This window comes from Humulus lupulus, chromosome 8, assembly GCF_963169125.1.
Source record: "Humulus lupulus chromosome 8, drHumLupu1.1, whole genome shotgun sequence".
NCBI lineage: Eukaryota > Viridiplantae > Streptophyta > Magnoliopsida > Rosales > Cannabaceae > Humulus > Humulus lupulus.
Window position 1 is genome coordinate 3,408,222 of NC_084800.1, and position 20,740 is coordinate 3,428,961.

A 20,740-nucleotide genomic window follows, 5' to 3' on the forward strand; every position below is an offset into this window, starting at 1 on the left:
TTGAATTCATTTGCATGCTGAGTAGAGCTATGAATGCTAGGCATGCCAGATATGATTTGATATCATGATATGACTGTTTATGAGCATATGAGTTTTCTTGCTGGGCTTCGGCTCACGGGTGCTTTGTGGTGCAGGTAAAGGCAAAAGGAAGCTGGACCATCCTTGAGTTGGAGAGCTTAGGTGGTGACGTGTACATATGCAGCTGCTCGACCAATACTTGGGCGAGGTTTGAAAGTGGAACTAGGGTTGAACCCTGTTTTGCCGCTTAGAACGGCCTGATGTAAATATTCTTTTGTAATAGACTTTAAAATTATATTTTCGGGATCCCAATGTATATATTAAACGTTCTAGTGAAACGTTACATCCTAACCAAAGTTTTTAACCCCTAAACCGCTAATCATACTTAGTTACACGTTTATGGCCAAACGACTCGATTAGCGAGTTTAGCACTGTTTGCAATGTGCACTGTAGCGGTCCCTGGAGTTGGGGCGTTACAATTTTGGTATCAGAGCAATGCCATGGTTTATGTGTTCCTGAAGACGAGCTGGGCATGTACACTCATCACTGAAGATAGCTTCACTGAAGGAATGGTAACTATTTTTGTAGTTATGCGCTTAGCTGCTTAAATAGATTGTGAATGCTTTACCTGCACATTGCATTAGGGAGCATGAGATTCTGATAGAGCTTGGCTCTTGACTATTTGATTATATGCTCCGTGGATATATTTATGAATATGATCATTTGATTACCTGCTCCATGATTACATAATTGTGATATTTGCATGCTTGAGTTGAGGCATGGTGTGGATGTTGGAAGAGCAGGGATTTGATTGTTGTAAGAATGCCATGGAAATGTTTATAGCACTGCAAGCTATTTGTGAATGTGGTGTGGAAAGATTGATCCCGTGGGAGAAAACTCATGATATGCTCATTGTGACTAATGGGTCAAGTTATTGACTGCAGAGCAGGTATATAGCCAAGGCGGATATGAGGCCTGGTGGTGGTTATTCGGAGGCTGGGAGTTTCAACCAGGGGTTGAGTTCTTCATCTACCCCTCAGAGTTTTCAACAGATAGTCACAGATTTGCAATCAAGATTGCAGAGGCATGAGGAAGAGATTAGGTGTCTGAGGCAACAACAGAATTTGTTGGGAAGCACCTCTTCCTATGTTGTGTCAGGAATGGCACTAGGTTTGGCTCAGCCTAGGGTTGAGAGCAGATGGGAATTTCTCTGTGGAAGATTCCAGGAGTATTACCCTCCAGTCTTTAAGGGAGGCCTAGATCCATTCAGAGATGAGCAATGGATGAGCATGATCAGTTCCATTCTTGATAGTATGGGGCTGGTAGGTCACGATAGGGTGATCTGTGCTACATTTGTATTGCGGGATGATGCCCAGACGTGGTGGGAAGTGATATCCCAGACACGAGACACAGTTGTGATGGATTGGAAAGAGTTTAGGCAACTGTTTAATGAAAAGTATTACTGTGATGTGGCTAAGACTGCCAAGATGAATGAGTTTCTGAATCTGGTTCAGGGAAAGGCATCAGTAACCGAGTATGTTAATAAATTTAATGGGTTGACCAAGTTTGCTTTAGACATGGTACCCACAGATGTGGCTCGGAAGGAAAGGTTTGTTCAAGGATTGAATCCTGGAATAGTTCAGGGCATTAGAGTTGCCCCAGTGCATGAAGTCTCTACCTATGCTCAGGTGGTAGAGAAGGCTCTTGTTGTTGAGAGCATCAGAGATGAGGAAAAGAGTTCCATGGAACACGGAACTCAGATAATGGTACCTCCACTTGGTGGAGCAAGCAAGAAGAAAAGCTGGAAGCCTTACCCAGAATGCGCTCGGTGTAAGAGGCATCATCTGGGAGAGTGCCGAGCAAAAGCATGTTTCCTATGTGACATGGTTGGACATCTCAAGAAGGATTGTCCAAGGTTAAAGGAGCTTGAGCAAAAGGGGATAGACAGCTCGACTCCAGCTCGAGTGTTTATTCCAGAGCAGTCAGAGTCTGGGACTGGGACTAGCTCCTCAGGAGTGGCAGGTCAGTTTTCTGGTTGTTATTTCTGAGTTGTACCGATTGGTTTTGGTACCATGCTATTTCTTTGTTTGTTGCTTATAGAGAGGTATAAAGTTGATATGATGATCACATGGCTATGTTGTGGTGGGAACAAAGTATGGAATTGACAACTTAAAAGGTAAGCTGGGTTATGGAAGGACCCCTCGGTGGTTGAGTAAAGCTGGTTATGACTGGTTTGGGTGTGATCTGAGAATAGAAAGCCTTGAGGCAGTTGGTGCTGTGCATAGCTTTGGTATGCCGATGATATCTGTGTGGAGAGCTAGAGTTTTATGGCAGAGTGGTGCATCACAAATTTGTAACTCCTAAATATCACCCATTATTGTGTAGATTTGTTGTTACACAATATTGAGATGAATTTCTTAAAGCCATATGAGAAATGGCTGATAGAGATGTGATTTTAACTCCCATATTGTGTATGGAAGTTACAAAATCAAGTGGGAATAAATTGGAACGTTTTGGAAAAAAGCTGAAAAATTGGTTGCTGAAAAACGACTTAGGCCGCTGCCTATGTTTTTCAGGCCGCGGCCTAAGAGGCGAAAATAGGCTAAAACACACCGTAGGCCGCGGCTCGTGTTTTTCAGGCCGCGGCCTGAGCGGCTGACAACATTTTCCAACTTTGGTTTTTATCCAATTTTGAACGTTTCCAACAACCAAGTAACTCCCAAATTTTTATTTTAATTCCATAAAACATCCAATTAATCATTGGTAACAGCCATGGGGTTGGTGGAATTTGAAATTCAAAGGGTGTCTCAAAACTCTATAAATAGGAGCCTAATGCTCACTTGTAAGACACACCATTTCTATCCACTAGAGCACTTGGCTAGAAACACCATTTAAATAATATAATAGTAAGACACACCATTTAAATAATATAATAGTATTTAAATTCCATGGTATAAAATGTTGTCATTACAATATAATAGTATAAAATATTATTGGAATCAATACTATTTTGCTTAATGGTATTAGAGCACTAACGAATATTCTTAATGGTGTCATGGTACATAATAAAATCCTTAATATATGGATTAATTATCCTCCACCACACAACAGATGACAAAATATAACTCTTAATTTCGTATAATAAAATAACAACGTACTAAAAATAAAATAACAAATGTACATATTAATTATCTCATTCTTATGGTCAAACATTTAATATTTAAGTGCTCTTCTTCTTTTCTATCTTCCTTCCTTGAAAATATATATTTCCTTCATTTCTCTTTATCTTGGACTTATAATTGATGAGTACTAAGTTTGACGTGAATATTTTCATTGTGCGTTTACTTGCATGTAATTAGAATGATTAACAATTAATTAGATTCCTTAGTAATCAGAGTCGCATTTATTCAGAATAATAAATCAGAATCAGAAGAAGTTGTCCAAATTTGATTCAATAGTATTTCCATTAATGTGTATACTTCACTTTTTGAATCAAAATAAATAAATTGTAAGTTACAAAAATAGTTTTAAATAAAATTAATATAAAAATTTTAATTCAAATTTTAACTTTTAAAATAAGAACAAATTTGTCAATGCATTATTTTAAGAATGAATAAGAATGACAATCTATGTAAGACCCCCATAATTTATTATTTAATAAAATTATTACCATTTTTTTTAAGGGGATTTTTAAAAAATATGGCTTTTTAGCCATCAATGTGCAAAAATATGGGAGTTTAACTTTATTTAATTTGTATGGGAAAATTTAATTAAGAAAACTTAGTTTATGGAAAAACTAATCTCATATTGGAAATCAAAATTAATCAAAACAAATGAGCAAAAGGAGGAGTACTTTTTTTTCTTCATTTTTATTCATTTATCGATTTTTTTCTTTCATTTGTATTGTTTTTTTTTTCATATTTTTTCAGTTTTTTTTCTTCTTCATTTTTGTATTTATTATTTTCTCCTTTAATTTTTTTTCTTTTTTTTTCACACATATGAGCTTTTTTTTCTTCTTCTATTTTTTTCTACCAATTTTTTCATTTATATTTTTTTTCTTTTCATTTTTCCATTATTTTTCTTCTTCTTCTTTTCATTCTTATTTATTCATCTTTTTTTTTCATTAATCATTTCTTTTGTTTTTTTTCATTTTTGTACTTATTCTTTTCTCATTCTATTTCTTTTTTTTTTCTTTTTTTTCACACATATTATTTAACATTACATAATTATTCTACTATTTTTTTTATTTATTATCTTTTATTATTGTAATTTTTTTTATAGTTTTTCCACTATATGTAAAAAAATTCAAATCAATTTTTTCAGCATTTTCTTTTTACTGTAACACTTATAGGAATACCAAAATTTGGAAAGAAAACTAATAAAAATCTGAAAACGTGAATGGGTAACTAGTTACCTTCACATTCTTTGTGTGCATATTTATGAGGGTAACTGGTTACTTTCACGTTCTGGTGTGTGTATATTTATGGTTTCTTTGTGGTAACTAGTTACTTATGTTACTAAAATCATAGTTACTTATTCTTCCTTTTTTAATGAAGTGTTCTTTCATTTTTTCCCTTCAAATTTGATGTTTATTTTCATATTTAATATAAGTAACTCGTCACCCCTCTTAGGTAACTGGTTACCTCTCTTATGGCAGAAAGTTACCCATCTCAAATTAACTGGTTACCCCTCCTGGTGCATGTTATTTAACCTAGCTCTAAGATTTTTTTTTAAGATCAATCAAGTAACTGGTTACCCTACCTAGAATTTGAAAAAAAAAATGTACAACCTAAAAAAAAGGAAAAAAAATATTTACAATAAATAAAAAAAATAATAAACACAATTCATATTAAAAAAAAAATGCAAAACATCCATGGAAAAATTTAATATAAAAATAGTTATATAAAATTAATATAAAAAAATAATCAAATAAGCTAAAAAAAATAATCAAATTACAAGCATACCCTTCCAAATTCATAAAACTTGATTAAGAGTGAAAATATGACATAAACAAACTTTTATTACAAAAATATGGGAAACTAAACCTGTTATCCCCATTTCCTGGAAGGGCTTTGGGCCTTCGCCCTGGCCCACGGTCAGAGGTCCGACTCGGCATATGGGCCTAGCCCAAGGTCCCTTGGTCTGAATATCACCCAAGGGAATTGGTACGAACCGGGGATTCTAGACTGGGCCCATCTGGAGGGGTCCGGGACGTACCTCCGGGTTCGTCGTCACCTTGAACGGTCCCGGTGATGTCCAGAGCGCCCGGACCGTCGCAGCCTATGCGTCCCTATCCCGGAGCATGGTATGGTTCGGGCCCGAGGTAAACGGAGCGGGCCGATGGTAAACGGACCTGGATCACCTCCTCCCCGGTTGAAGGGCCAGGCATCCAGAATCCTTAAACCGCCTCATTTCGCGTGGGCATTGTCCCCCACTTTTCGCCTGCAAAAAAGGTCGCCTCGAGATTGCCCACTGGTGTGTCAGGACTGCGCAGCCAAGTACCCTGACCGGTCTTGTCTCCTGAATCAGCCTCGTGACTCGAAGTGGTCAGAGCCAAAGCGCCGTTTTGTCGGGCGAAGGCTTGTGTCACAGATCAACTAATTGGGCCTTAGCTGATTTGGATTTTGTGTATTGTATACCTTTTTATATTGGGCCTCCACTAGAAAGGCCCCTGGTGCACATTCCTCTGATGGGCCCAGGTCGGATCCGGCCCAGACCCGGTGTCCCTCTCAGCTTATAAATATAAGCTGTAGAACAACGTAAAAGGGGCGAGGGAGAAGGCATAAACTTTGTTCAGATATAATTAGAAAACTCCATTGTAAAAGCTTCTTCTAGCTCTAATATATGGACTCATGGACTAAGGCTAGTTAATGCCCCAACCACGTAAAAACCTCGTGTCGATCTTCCATTTTCATTATTATTACTAGTAAATATCATTCATTAATATAGTTGCCGAAAATCTCGGTTAACAGTTTGGTGCTTTCATTGAGAGCTGAAGGAAGCTAGCGCCAACGTCAGGCCTTTTTACTACGATGGTGAACACGCGTCACACCACCTTCGACCCTACCAACCCAGAGCAAGGTAACGGAGACCCACTGCCTTCTCAGCACATTCCTCAAGACCTGCCTGAAGACGTGCCTCCTCAGACATCTCACCAAGATGAGTCGCAAGACTACGAGGGTGAGGCAGAGTACGAAGTAGAAAACGAAGAAGAGTACTACGAGGAGGAGAACGAGGGAGAGTATCACGACGAAGCCGCGGACCCCGAGGTCCCTCACGACGATCAACAAGACTCGGAGGTGACTAGACTGAGGCAGCAGATCCTGGATCAGGAAGCCAGGATGGCTGAGCAGGCGGAGGCGCACCGCCGGGTGCAAGAGTCTCTGCGAGCCCTGCAAGCACTGATGGGCGAGCAGGGCCCGGCAGCCAACCCCACAGCTGGCCCGCAACCAGAGACGCAACAACCCGCTCCCCAAGCACAAGCCGGGGGCCTCAGGGGTGCCAGCCTGATCCGTCCCCCAGAGCCTTTTCCCGACACGGCTACGAAAGTCCCGGACAAGGAGTGACGAACGTCTCGGAAAAAGACCACCCCCGTCAATAAAGCCGGGGCACGTTCACGGCCGTTACCAAGGAAAGAGAAGGTGCGCCCTGTCCCAGGACGAGGCCACCCAATCAATCCGCAGGGAGAGCGGTCGTGGAACAATCAGCCCCGGCACGCCCCAGGGGCGAATGGGCGGGAAAGATCTTTGCACCCAAGTGCCTCGGTCAACAAGAACCGCCGGGACAAGTCTCGCCACGAGGATCGTCACGCTCTCAGTTCAGGGGACGACACTTCCCGGGTAGATCTACGTGACGGACTGAATGCCCGGAAAGAGCGGGCCCGCAAGGAAAAAATCCTTCCTCGAGACCGCAACGACATTAATGACAGGAGGAACGAGAGAATCCCCCTGGATGATAGCACAGCCAAGCAGCTCATGGAGCAAATGGCCGCATTAAAAAAGGTCACTGACCGCTTGGTCCGCAAGCAGGAAGGCGCGGACACTGACTCTGACGAAGAGGATAAAGAGCCATGCGCGAGGCACATCCTGGATGCCGTACTGCCCAAGGGGTTCAAGATGCCAAGCCTCACCGCCTACACTGGAAGCACGGATCCTAGGGATCATTTGTCCCGGTACAACCGACTCATGACCGTGGCCCACGTCAGCGACGACGGCAAATGCCTCTGCTTCTCCATCACGTTGGGTGGTCCCGCCGAAGAGTGGTGGAAAAGGCTTAAACCGGGGTCCATCCAAACATGGTCCGGGCTACAGTCGGCGTTCCGGAAGCAATTCGTGGCCGCCATGAGGATGGACATGCAAATCAGCGCCCTCGCCAATATTAAGCAACTACCCGCGGAGACGTTGAGAGCCTATATCCAGTGCTTCACTGAAGAAGCCTCCAAGACCAAGGTCGATGACGGGCAGTGCCTGGTGGCGCTGCAGTCTGGGATCCGGGCCGGGTCCCCACTCTGGGACGACATGCAGCGCAGTAAAGCCACCACTCTGGAAGAATTCATCAGGAGAGCCCAAGGATTCATCAACTGGGAGGAAGCTTAGATCCAGGCCTTCGGATGGCCGCCGACTCCTCACCCCATCTCTCAGACGATCCCGAGTGGTGCGGGGCAGTTCCCTACGCAGTCCTACGCAACGCCCCCCATAGTCCCGGGGACGGCTGTAGCGCCCGGTGCCAGTTACACGCCTACGGTATACGGCTCCGCTGCTTCGGGGTACGCCCCGGGCCAATCAGTGCATTTCTCTGGTTATGGCGTCGCGCCGGCGGGGCACAGTATGGCCCCCATCGTAGCCCAGCAATCGCAGACCGGAGTAACCGAGGCAAGCGTGAATCCCTCCCGGGGGAAGTGGTCCGGCAAAGGCCAGAACCGAACAGAGCTGGCCAAAAAATGGAAGAAGGATACGAGCCCCAATATTCAGAATACACCAACTTGGTGGACACTTGGGAAAACGTCTACCTGGCTACAGAAAGAGCAGTCCACTACCGGAAGCCTAGCCCCATGTTTAAGGGGGGAAGGAATCCCAGAGATACCAGCAAACGGTGCGCCTATCACAAAGATGTGGGTCACACCACCGACGAGTGTCGACAGCTCAAAGATGAGATTGAGAACCTCATCAAGCTAGGGAACCTCCATCAGTGGGTAAGAGTGCCCGTGGGCGTCCCGGGCGTGTCAGCAATCCCCGGACATTCCACGGCGCTGGTGACGACTCGTGCATACCTGCCCCAGGGAGGGTATGCACCAGGACCCTCAGCGCAGGCCCCTCAGGGGACCATCGCCGCGCAGGCCCCCGACCCTGGAATGCCCTATCCTACCGAAGCAGCGCCCCCTCGAGTGGACGGGCACGTGGCGACCATATCGGGCGGACCCCACCTAGGAGGACCTTCGAAGAATGACCAAAAGCGCTATCTGAGCGAGCTGGACCACGACCAAGAAGTTTGCGCCCTTGTCCAGGTCCCGGCTCAGCGCCCTAAACTGATGAACCTCCCCATCACGTTCACGGAGGACGACGCCCGCAACGTCCATTTTCCGCACCACGACCCGCTGGTCGTAGATGCCTAAATTGCCAACAACTGGTATCCCACGTGTTGGTGGACGACGGAAACTCCGTCAACTTGCTGTTCAAACCTGCCTTTGCCGCCATTGGCCTGACGGAGGCTGATTTGGCGTCCTGCCCGACCCAAATCTACAGCTTCAACGGAGATGCGCTTTTCCCCATGGGAAAGGTCCAACTGCCGGTGACGCTGGGGGATGAGTTGCAGCACTCGTTCAAGTTATGCACCTTTGTTGTGGTGGATTGTCCAACCGCTTACAACGTCATCTTTGGCCGACTCGCCCTGGTCGAGTTCGGGGCCATCACTTCCATCCGCCATCTATGCATGAAGTTCCCGTACAGCAATGGAGGAATAGGGACTGTCCGCGGAGACCAAAAAAGCGCTCGTAAGTGTTACCATGTCTCTGCCCGTCCCGTATATATGGTCCGGGAAGAGCCCGTCGAGCCGGCCCTCCGCCCAGTTGAGCAAGTAGTCCAGGATGAGGACGATCTGGACCCGCGAATAGGGGACGAGCGTGTCCTGGAGCCAATGGACGAAATAGAAGAGGTATGCATCAGCAAAACCGACCCGACCAGGGTCATCCAAGTGGGAAAGAGCCTACCGGCGGACACTCGGGCCACCATTATCGCCCGAGTCTGGGAAAACCAGGATCTTCTGGCATGGTCCCACTCCGATATGACCGGGATCGACCGCAATATCATCTGCCACGCGTTAAGTATTGACCCAAACGCGACCCCGGTCCGCCAGAAACGCAGACCTTTGGGGACGGAAAGGGTCGAGGCCCTCAAGCTGGAGGTGGAGAAGTTGTCTTCCATCAATTTCATCCGCGAAGCGGTATACCCCGTGTGGCTGGCCAATCCGGTCTTGGTGTCGAAACCTAACGGGACCTGGAGAACTTGCATCGACTTCACAGACCTCAACAAAGCGTGCCCGAAGGACTGTTTCCTGCTCCCCCGAATAGATCAAATGGTGGACGCTACGTCCGGTTACGAGATCTTAAGTTTCATGGACGCCTACTCGGGCCACAACCAGATCTCCATGCACGTGGCGGATCAGGAGCACACCAGTTTCCAAACCGACAAGGGCATCTATTGCTACATAGTCATGCCTTTCGGACTCAAAAATGCCGGAGCAACTTACCAGAGGCTCGTCAATCGAATGTTTCGGGCCCAGCTAGGGCGAAACATGGAAGTATACATCGACGATATGCTGGTCAAGTCCAAGACGTCAGGGGACCATTAAGAGGATTTGGCGGAGGCTTTCGCGGTTATCCGGAAGTAAAAAAAGAAGCTAAACCCTAAGAAGTGCACTTTCGGCATAGCTTCCGGGAAGTTCCTGGGCTTCATAGTGAGCTTCCGAGGGATCGAAGCCAACCCAGAGAAGATCAAGGCACTGATCGACATGGCCTTTCCCCGGAAGCACAAGGACGTTCAAAGCCTGACGGGGCGAGTGGCCGCCCTGAGCCGTTTCGTTTCCAAGGCCACGGACAAGTGCGTCCCTTTTTTCAACGTCCTTCGGGGGAGCCAGCGGTTCGAATGGTCACCCGAGTGCGAAGAAGCCTTCCAGAAGCTGAAAGAACACTCGGCCAAGGCCCCCATCCTGGCGAAACCAGTCGAAGGAGAGCCTTTGTACCTATACCTGGCCGTGACCGAGCATGCCATCAGCGCCACGTTGGTACGAGAAGAGGAAAGGACACAACTCCCGGTATACTACGTGAGCAAGCGGTTACTAGACGCTGAATCTAGGTACCCGCTGATCGAAAAGCTGACCTTCTGCCTATTGATGGCATCCCGGAAGCTTCAACCCTACTTCCAGGCTCACGCCATAAAGGTCTTAACCAACCATCCCCTGCGGCAGGTGTTGCAGAAACCTGAGTCGTCGGGGAGACTCCTGAAATGGGCAATGGAGCTGAGCCAATTTGATATATCCTACGTGCTCCGGGTGTCCATTAAGGGACAGGCCCTAGCCGATTTCATCGTCGAATGTTCCGGGATCCCCCCAGAAGAGAGTATCCCCGCATCTTCTGCGGCGCCCGTTTGGAAAATCTTCATGGACGAAGCCTCGAACGAGAACGGGGCCGGCGCCGGGATCATCTTGGTGTCACCGCAGGGGCACCAGCTACAAAATGCCCTCCATTTCCAGTTCAAAGCCTCGAACAACGAGGCGGAGCATGAAGCTCTCCTAGCCGACCTGCGTCTGGCCCGGGAAGTAGGGGCAACGAACCTCGAAATTTACAGTGATTCTCAGCTGGTAGTCAGACAGATTTCGGGGGAATATCAAACCAAGGGAGAACGGATGGCGGCATACGTGACTCAAACGAGGGAGATGCTCCAAACATTCGCGGCGCATTCCATCCGCCAAATTCCCCGGGAGAAGAACGTGTTCGCGGATACATTAGCGAAGCTGGCAACCGACACAGAGGCCGAACTGGCCGGACTGGTTCCCGTCAACCATCTCCCCATCCCAAGCATTAGGGCTCCCACCGTCAATATGGTCGACCACTCCACTTCCTGGATGGGGCCGCTGATCCGATACCTGTCCACCGGGGAAGTTCCGAACGATCGAGCCACGGCCAGGAAACTCCTCTACCAGGCCCACCGGTACGTCATGATGGACGGGAAACTCTATCGCCGGGGACTGTCTATGCCTTACCTCAGGTGCGTGTCCGGGACCGAACTGGGAGCCATTATGCATGAGGTCCACGAAGGCTTTTGCGGAGATCACAAGGCCGGGCCCAGTCTGTCCAAGAAGATTCTGCGCCAAGGATACTTCTGGCCCACCATGAAGAAAGACTGCATAGACTACGTCCGTAAGTGCGAGCAGTGTCAGAGGTACGCGAAGATCCCTCGGGCCCCCCCGACAGAGATAACCTTGATGAACAGTCCCTGGTCGTTTGCAGTGTGGGGGATCGATCTTGTGGGATCTCTCCCGACCGGGAAAGGAGGGGTAAAATATGCCATTGTGGCGGTAGACTATTTCACGAAATGGGTCGAGGCGGAGCCCATGAACACGATCACGTCCAAAAAGGCCCTAGATTTCGTCGTCAACAACATAGTGTGTCGATATAGCCTCCCCTACAAAATCGTGTCCGACAACGGGAAGCAGTTTGACAGCTTCCACTTCATGGATTTTTGCGAAAGACACGGTATAGTGAAGAGTTTCTCGGCAGTCGCCAGATCGCAAGCGAACGGGCAGGCCGAAGCCATGAACAAAATCCTAAAAGGGACGCTGAAGAAAAAGCTCTAGGCCTGTAAGAGCAAATGGCCCGAGGAACTCCCACGCGTATTGTGGGCCTACCGGATGACCGAAAGGACGTCAACCGGGCACACACCCTACTCAATGGTTTATGGATGCGAAGCCATCATCCCAATTGAAACGACTGTCCCGTCCCATCGACGCGACACATATGATCCTGCCCAGAACCACACCTTGCTCCAGGAATTGCTGGATCTTATCGAGGAGATCCGGGAGGAATCGCAAGTGCAGTTGAAGATGTACCAGGGCAAGATCGCGCGGCATTTCAACTCCAAAGTCAAGAACCGCAAGTTCGAAACCGGCGATCTAGTCCTGCGGAGGGTCTTCCCTGCCACTCAGGATCCGGGAGTAGGGGTTCTGGGCCCTAATTGAAAAGGGTCGTATGAGATCCAGCACGAGGTCTGCCCTGGAACGTACTGCTTGAAGCGGCTCGATGGTTCCGAGGTTCTGCGAGCCTGGAATGCGGAGCATCTCCGCAAATACTACCAGTAGTCCTAGGACTTGTCCCAGTTTAGTATTTACGTTGTAAGCAATGTACGCCTCAGGGCTAATTCCCTTTTGAACAATGAAAACGACGTGTGTAAAACGTCGTAAAGGGCTATCTTCACCAAGAAAATGTACGCCGCAGGGCGAATTCCTTTCGAATTTCTTTCCCAAGTGACCCCAGTCCCGTCTCCGCTCACTTGCGGGGGGTATCATCCCAGGCACATTCGAAAAAGAGGACCGAGCCCAAGGCTCGTCCCGCCCCGGACGAAATAGTGTCTGGGGGTATATTAAAAAAGGGACCAAGCCCAAGGCTTGTCCCGCCCCGGACGAAACGACGTCCGGGGATATTAAAAAAGAGGACCGAGCGCAAGGCCGGTCCCACCCCGGACGAACGATGTCCGGGGGTATATAATATAAGGGACCAAGCCCAAGGCTCGTCCCGCCCCGGACGAAATGGTGTCCGGGGGTATATTAAAAAAGGGACCAAGCCCAAGGCTCGTCCCGCCCCGGACGAAACGACGTCCGGGGATATTAAAAAAGAGGACCGAGCCCAAGGCCGGTCCCACCCCGGACGAACGATGCCCGGGGGTATATAAAAAAAGGGACCAAGCTCAAGGCTCGTCCCGCCCCGGACGAAATGGTGTCCGGGGGTATATTAAAAAAGGGACCAAGCCCAAGGCTCGTTCCGCCCCGGACGAAATTACGTCCGGGGATATTAAAAAAGAGGACCGAGCCCAAGGCCGGTCCCACCCCGGCCGAACGATGTCCGGGGATATTAAAAAATAGGACCGAGCCCGAGACCGGTCCCACCCCGGACGAACGATGTCCGGGAGTATATAATAAAAGGGACCAAGCCCAAGGCTTGTCCCGCCCCAGACGAAATGATGTCCAGGGGTATATTAAAAAAGGGGACCAAGCCCAAGGCTCGTCCCGCCCCGGACGAACGATGTCCACGCCAAGGCTAGAGACTTGGAAAATTTAGTTGGGCCTGATCCCAGCCGTTGAAACCAGGACTAAAACCCCTTCCAATCAGTTAGTCGCGGCAACAAATCGAAATCTCTACTGAACAATGGAAGGAAGCTTTCTTAAAAGACAAAAGAAAGTAGTAAGGTTTTAAGTTTAATTACAAGCCAAAAACAGTAACAAAAGTACAAGGCCAGGACACGAGCCTACAACGCATCCGCCCGGAGGTCCGCATCCTCCCTCTCCTTGGCCTCGTATTCGGCACGCTTCGATTGCGGGTCAGGGAAGACGAGGAGGTTCATATTCTTATCCTTGCACCAGGCCATATAGATGGCCTCGTCGAAGGTAACATCCACCAAGTTATCGGTCTCCTCCTTCTCCTGGCGGGTCGTCTCATGCGCCGCCTTCTCCTGAAGCAGGGAGTCGCCCAATTCGCAGACTCGGGCTTTCAGAGCCAGGATCTCCTCCTTGTCCAAGGCGGACTGTGCCACGGCTGTCTCCAAGAGCGTCGCCCTTTCATCGGCGACTCTTGTCTTCCGGGACAGCTCCTCTTCCAGCCCAGCCTTGGCGCGGCCAATCTCCTCGCGCTCCGCCTTCAGGCGGGCCACTTCTTCCTGGAGATGGGCCATTTCCCGGCTGAAGGTCTCCTTGACAGCCTCCCTCTGGTTCACGGCCGCCTCCAGCTCCAGCTTGGCCGTCTCCATCTTTATGGCAAGCTCGGCTACTAGGTCGGCACTCCTCTAGGACAGTAAGTCAACCTGGAGCAAAGAAAAGTTAGAAAATAAAACCAACAAGTGACGGAAGGAATATAAGTGAAGTGAACATTACCGCGGTGGCCTGGTGGCGGAGAGCCTGAGAGATGAACAGCACATCCGGGTTAGCTATCGTGGCGTACCTCTTCAGCTGAAGGTTGGACATAGTGCTCCCAACCTGATCCAGCAAGTCAGCAGCCATGGGGGCGATGTCTTGGCCCAGCTTGGGGCGGAAGCCCGCCTCGGCGGCTAGCCGGTCTACGATCGGCTGGGGAGCGCTGAACTCGGCAGGACGGTGATAACTCTACAAAATAGAGTTATTTGACCACTTTTTATGTGCTAATTGTTGCTTAATTCTTGAGTTTTTAAGTAATTTATTAATTTTTTAAGTAATTTTAAAATTTATTAGTCTTAATTTGATTTTATATATTTTTGTGTGTTTTTATAGTTATTTTGTTGTAAAATGTTATAGTTTCATTATTTAAAATTAATATTGTTAAGTTATGAGTAAAAAGATGCAATTTTGAGCTTAAATGTTTAAGTAAATTAAGTTTAATTAATATTTTCATGGAACTTTTGTTGTATACTTTATTAGTGAAAATATTTAGTTTTAATTTTATTTATGTTTATTTTTGTAGAGAATTGTTGCATGTTTTTGGGGTTGAAAAAGCAAGAAAAATGAAGGAACTATAGCAATTTTGAAGAGGATTGGAAAAAAATGGCATGAGCCTTCAACCCACCAAAAGAAGGCCCAAGGCCCACCATGAAGGCCCAATTGAAGACCAAGCTTCTCCCTCACGCCCAGTAGCTCCCATGTACATCACACCAATCTTTCCCTGCCAGCAGTCCACGCCTCTCTCCAGCTGCAGTAGCCTCCAGCTGCCATCATTCGGCTATCACCTAGCCTCTGAAGCACCACCACGCCTGCCTCAAGCCTTCCTTCAGCCAACTTTTAGCCTGTACACAACCAGCAGCCCACTCAACTTTTATTTTGCCTTGAGCCCTTAAATTACATATATGTACTCTTGTCTCATTTGTCTCAAAAATACCACATTTTTATCCCACTTTCTACATATTTTACCCCAAAATATTATTATTTCACCCTATAATTTACCCCTATTTGCCATATTATAATTAATTAAATTAATTTAATCAATTTAATTAATTTAAATTGATTATTTTAATCATCATTTTTGGCTATAAATAAGGGATTTGGGTGTGTCCATTTGAGAGGGAGGTTACCATACCAAAAACTCTACACATTTCAAAACCTCTCTATTCTTCATCTTCTTCTTCTTTTTATTTTTTTTCTATGTATTTTTAGAGGAACAATTTGGGGGTTCATCCTCCAAATTTTCCTATTTATGTTTGTAATTTTTAGTTTGTATTTGTTATTCTAGTTATGTGTTTCTAATCTTTTTAAGATTATTAAGGTGATGATGAAACAATATGTAACTAGATAGTGTTTATTTTGTATGTTGAATTCCCATTTTGTGCAACAAAGTTTATGGAATTTTCTTCTTCAAATATCTTCTTTCATCTTAAATATCATGTATTTTGGATTGTTAGCACATATTTACACTTTGTTCTTCATTAGTGCAAAATCATAATATTCTTTGTGTAAGATGTGTCATTAAATTGTACACATCCATGCTTAGAACAAAAATATTATGTTTTGCCTTATAAATAATGTTCATTGATTTATTTGTTATTTCATTAGATTGATTTACACTAAATGCTTTGAAATTATAATTTTGAAAAGTGAAGAAAAATCCTATATTTTTAGAAATAATTTGTGCTTAAAATTATAAATCTATTTAGAAAATGATAGTTTGATTTATTTTAACTATCACTAAAACTTGGGAATCAATGTACTTATAAATATTATTGAACTTATATTTTGTGGATTTTAATCCTTAATAATCTTATTTTACCATTTTCATTTCTATTATTAATTTATATTTATATATATTGTCTTTTATTTATTTATATATATTGTCTTTAATTTCAATACTATTGTCTTTTATTTTATTTTTATTATACAAAAATCCCATCAATCTTTGGAGCTAGGTTAGAATTTATTAATTTTGGTTTAAAATAGTTTTCTTTTCAATTTTAGACAACTCCTTTGGGTTCGATCTCGTACTTACACGAAAATTATTCTATAAATACGATTCGTGCGCTTGCGAGTATAAATATTTAAAACATACCCGTTTTGGGTCCATCAGACGGTCCGAGAACTCGACCTGACGACGGATTGTCAGGGCCTTGTAAGCGTCGTCCCTCCAGCACCGGCCATTTTCCCAGGTCCGGTTGATCAGCCGGGACTGTTCGTCCCGCAGGGTGATCTCCCCCTCCTCGAGAGGAGTTGGGCGGAGGGGAAGGACTGGCGAAGCAGGGATCTCCTTCGTGGTTAGTCGACTCTCCCCATGCGACTCCTCAGCTGTTTCCGACCGTGTCGTCCGAGGCCTCTTCCCGCGTTCACCTTCCCTGGCGTCGTCTTCCGGGCCCTTCTTTCCTGAGCTCCGGCTTACGGCGTCGCCCGCCTCCAAATCAATCACTGGGGGGCCGGTCCGAAGGGATGTCTGCGGCCGGCTCCACGGCCTGGAAGGGGACCACTGCCAGAGCCTCACTGGGACAGGGCACTGGCCCGGCTATTTCACTGGTGGGGAGGGGCTCCGAGCCTGCCACGACGTTTGACCTCCTGGCCGCTTTCTTTGCCGACCTTTCCTTGATGAGCCTCCTCATCTCGCTGGCCGGGTTAGACATATCAGAATTCTCTGCAAAAGTATAGGAGAAAGGAGTTGGTATTGTAACGTCCCTAAGGTAGGGTACGTCTGCCACATACTCGTAATTCTAGGGTTTACGAGTATGTAAGGCACTTGACCAAAAGAATTAAATAAAATGATACGAAGAAATACAGAAAAATTTAAAACTTTTATATAAATTTATTAGAAGAAATTATTACACGTATGAATACTTTAAATTTAAGGCAGCCATATGAAAACTCTAAACCATTATTGCATTGCTACTGAGTCCGTGCTCCACAAGTTGCTCAACAGCTAAAGCCACACCTGGAAAAATGTTGGAAAATAACATAATGAGCTAACGCTCAGTAAGCAAATCTCATGCATACACATACACATGAATGTCGTGAGTTTGTAGTGCACATATACTAATATGCTGACTTATATACTTATGCATTTCATTTATTGCTCATGCACTTTCAAACTTTACTTTTATGCTCTTTCTTTTAGTTTCACATTTTTATGGGCCCAATATCACTTGTGCACACTGTTTGATTCAGCCAATGCCTGCAGGGCTTGTTACACATATCATATAGAATCCCATGGGTTCTCCTCCGGCTAGCCATCATCTCAGCTAGGCTCATCATAACACTCATTTCATCGTTGCCATAGCTGCCATACTTATTACACATATGGAGGAGAAAGACGGGAACATGGCAAACATATCTGAATGGTCAACTCTGACCTAGCCCACACTAGTGGACGGCCACTATAAGCCTTAATAGACCTCCGTCTTCTTTACTGAACTTACTTGATTGCTTCATCGAAACAGTGGCACCCTTTTTAACATCTTATTATCACTTTGCTTAAGCCTTGTGTCATTAAAATGTTTAACTTTACATAAAACTTTTCAAGGCATTTCATAACTTTTCTCATATTCATATGCATGGTCTTATATCACATAATAATGTATCACATAACTGTACATGCCATGCATACATGCTGATGCTGAAATGCCAATGTTCATGTTCATGATTCGTGTTGATGGTATTCAATCAAGGCATTATATCACATCTCATATAACTCAAAACATCTTTAGTCATAATACATGAAGCTTTGGGTTGGTGGCGTTGTTATACCTTAACGTAGAGCTATGGCTCAGGTCTAAGGTTTCCAGCCTAAAAACTTAAACGCTTCATATATCATAACATATAACAAATCATGAACATAGAGTAATCCACATATCCATCAACATAAGAACACATACTTGCACATAATTCATATCATTCTTAACCAAGTAAGACGTCTTTCACATATCACAGAATTCATCAATTACATATCACACAACACCCTTATGGTGTTCATATAACCATTCTTCACATACTTATCATATGCATCATCATCATACCATACTTAACTCATCAGATGTACACAATCAATGTAGTCATGCATCTTACACTTAAGCACAAAAGGTGAGATTTACTTACCTTAGGTCCTTAGCTTATTTTAAAATTCCTCACCAAGAGTCAATCAATCAAATCCATACAAATCCTATTCAAGGCACATCATTTATTAAATTCTATCAAAATCATAAATATACACTATTGATAGTGTATATTAATAATACCAGAAACTATATAAATGATAATAATAAATTATTATCAACGTAATGCAAATAACTCTTCATATAAAACCATGCTTTAAACCTTGCTCATAAGATAATATACCCTTATGATAATAATAATAATAATCCCAACAAAAATAATAATTATCGTCTATAATTAAACTTATTTCGATATTAATAACAAAATACTTCAATAGCAATACGTATATGGATGTATATATTCAAATAGTCATTTTATAAAAGAAATCATATTTTTAACATAAAGTTGTAATAATCAATATAATGATAATAATATAAATATAAATATTTATATTATTATTAATTAGTCATAATATCAATTCCAGTGATATAATAAATATATTTTCTCCAAACTTCACTGGTCTTACAAATATCAATAACTGTAAGAAACTAATATTTGATATTATTTTAATATTCAAATATTAATATACAATAATAATGGTTAGATAATAGGTTTACTATAAATCATACTTTTCATATATATATATATGAATCTGTATTCTTGATTTACTTAACAAAATAATAACAATAATAATTAAAATTACTTAATCATAATAATTTCCATATTAATATAAAATCAATTAAATATGTATTTTTATACTTTATTTAATATCTAATATTTTCTAGAAAATTAGACAGCACAACGGCTATAAAGTGGACAATTCCAAAATCAAAACCTGTATAAAAAATATATATAATCCCAGACAGCCAGTAAATTACAGAAAATATTTCATATATCAATAATATATAATTATATACTATAAATACACATAATAACAATTACTCTAATCAATCACAATTAAATCACAATATATAGGCTAAAGAAATTATACCAAAATTATCGGGTTCCACAATAAGTCAAACGATGATTTTCTGAGACTCAAAACGTACTTCGGAACCTCGAACACTAAGTTTCGACCGTCGGTCTACGGTGGATCGCGGTGGCTCGTGGTGGGCCCACCACCCAACTATGGTAGATGTAGGAACAAGTTATTGGGTTTTGAAGCCCACAACACGAGGAGCACGATGGTGGTGACGGATCGGCAAACGGATGCCCGAGGTGGCCGAATCGCAACTTTGAAGTCGCGGGGTGGCCGAACTTAAATCGAGTGGTTGAGGCGTTTAATCGGCGAGTGAGCTCTAGATTCCCGCGTGGGTCGATAGTTCGGAGGCCTCTGAATCCAACGGTCCGGCGCGTTGCTAAAAATGGTGGCCGGAAAGTACTCCTGCGTCGTCGGCAACAGTAATACGCAAAGGAGAGAGAGAGAGAGAGAGAGAGGGGTTTTCTGAGGAGAGAGAGAGAGAGACTCGGGTAAAAAAGAAAGGCTGAAGCCTTTTCTTTTCTTTTTTTTAAATTATTTTTAAAATTACACTTGGACCCAAAATATTAAAATTCTTTTCAAATAAGCCCTTTAGCAAAACTTTCTTAATTTTGTAAAAATCCCCAATTAAAATTATATGACATTTGGGTCCAATACTTGACTACTCAAGTTTCTCTCTCTTTAATCTCATTAAAAACATAAAATCATATTTTAAACACTATTTTTCCATTACTATTTCTTAAATTTGTAAACTTGTACATTTTATGTATTAACACTCTGATTTATTATAAATAAATGTATTATGAAAATGTTGGATATTACAGGTATGATAAGCCAGACAGGAAAACACAGCAATAAAAAAGAGCAGCCCGGGATGAACCCTCATCTGGGCCCCGGGCGAGACTCAATTCCCTTAAAGCGAATGAGTGTATCCGGTCTCCTACGTCATCCGGGGTTAGAAACCCCCCATACTGGAGGAACCCAGACAGGAACATTAGGATCCCTGATCCTACAGGGACGGGAGATGAAGGCCTCACCTCCCCATCAGCCCCAAACGCGGGGTCCGGCGGCTCTAGCCTATCCCTAGCTAAGTCCCCGACTTGCGGAGCATAAGTTAAGATTAAAGGGGAGTTACCTCGCCCCGATACACTAGCCCCGGGAGTCCCGGCGTTTGGTAGGGCGTCTTCGAAAAGCTCCTCCAGCTCTTCCGAGGTGGCCTCTTCCGCCGGAAGCTGATTCTTCTTACGCTGGGCTGCCGTGGCCCGCGCCGCTCTCACCACCTCGGCGATGTGGTCGAGGGCCAACTGCTCCCGGACCTCATTGTCCTTCTCACACGGGATGCCCCGGAAGCTCGGGACGACAATGGTCTGGGTGGCCGCCAGCAACCCTATTAGCCGGAGGTTTTTATCATTGACGTAGCCCCCAACGTCCAGTTCCTCCGCGGTCAACTTG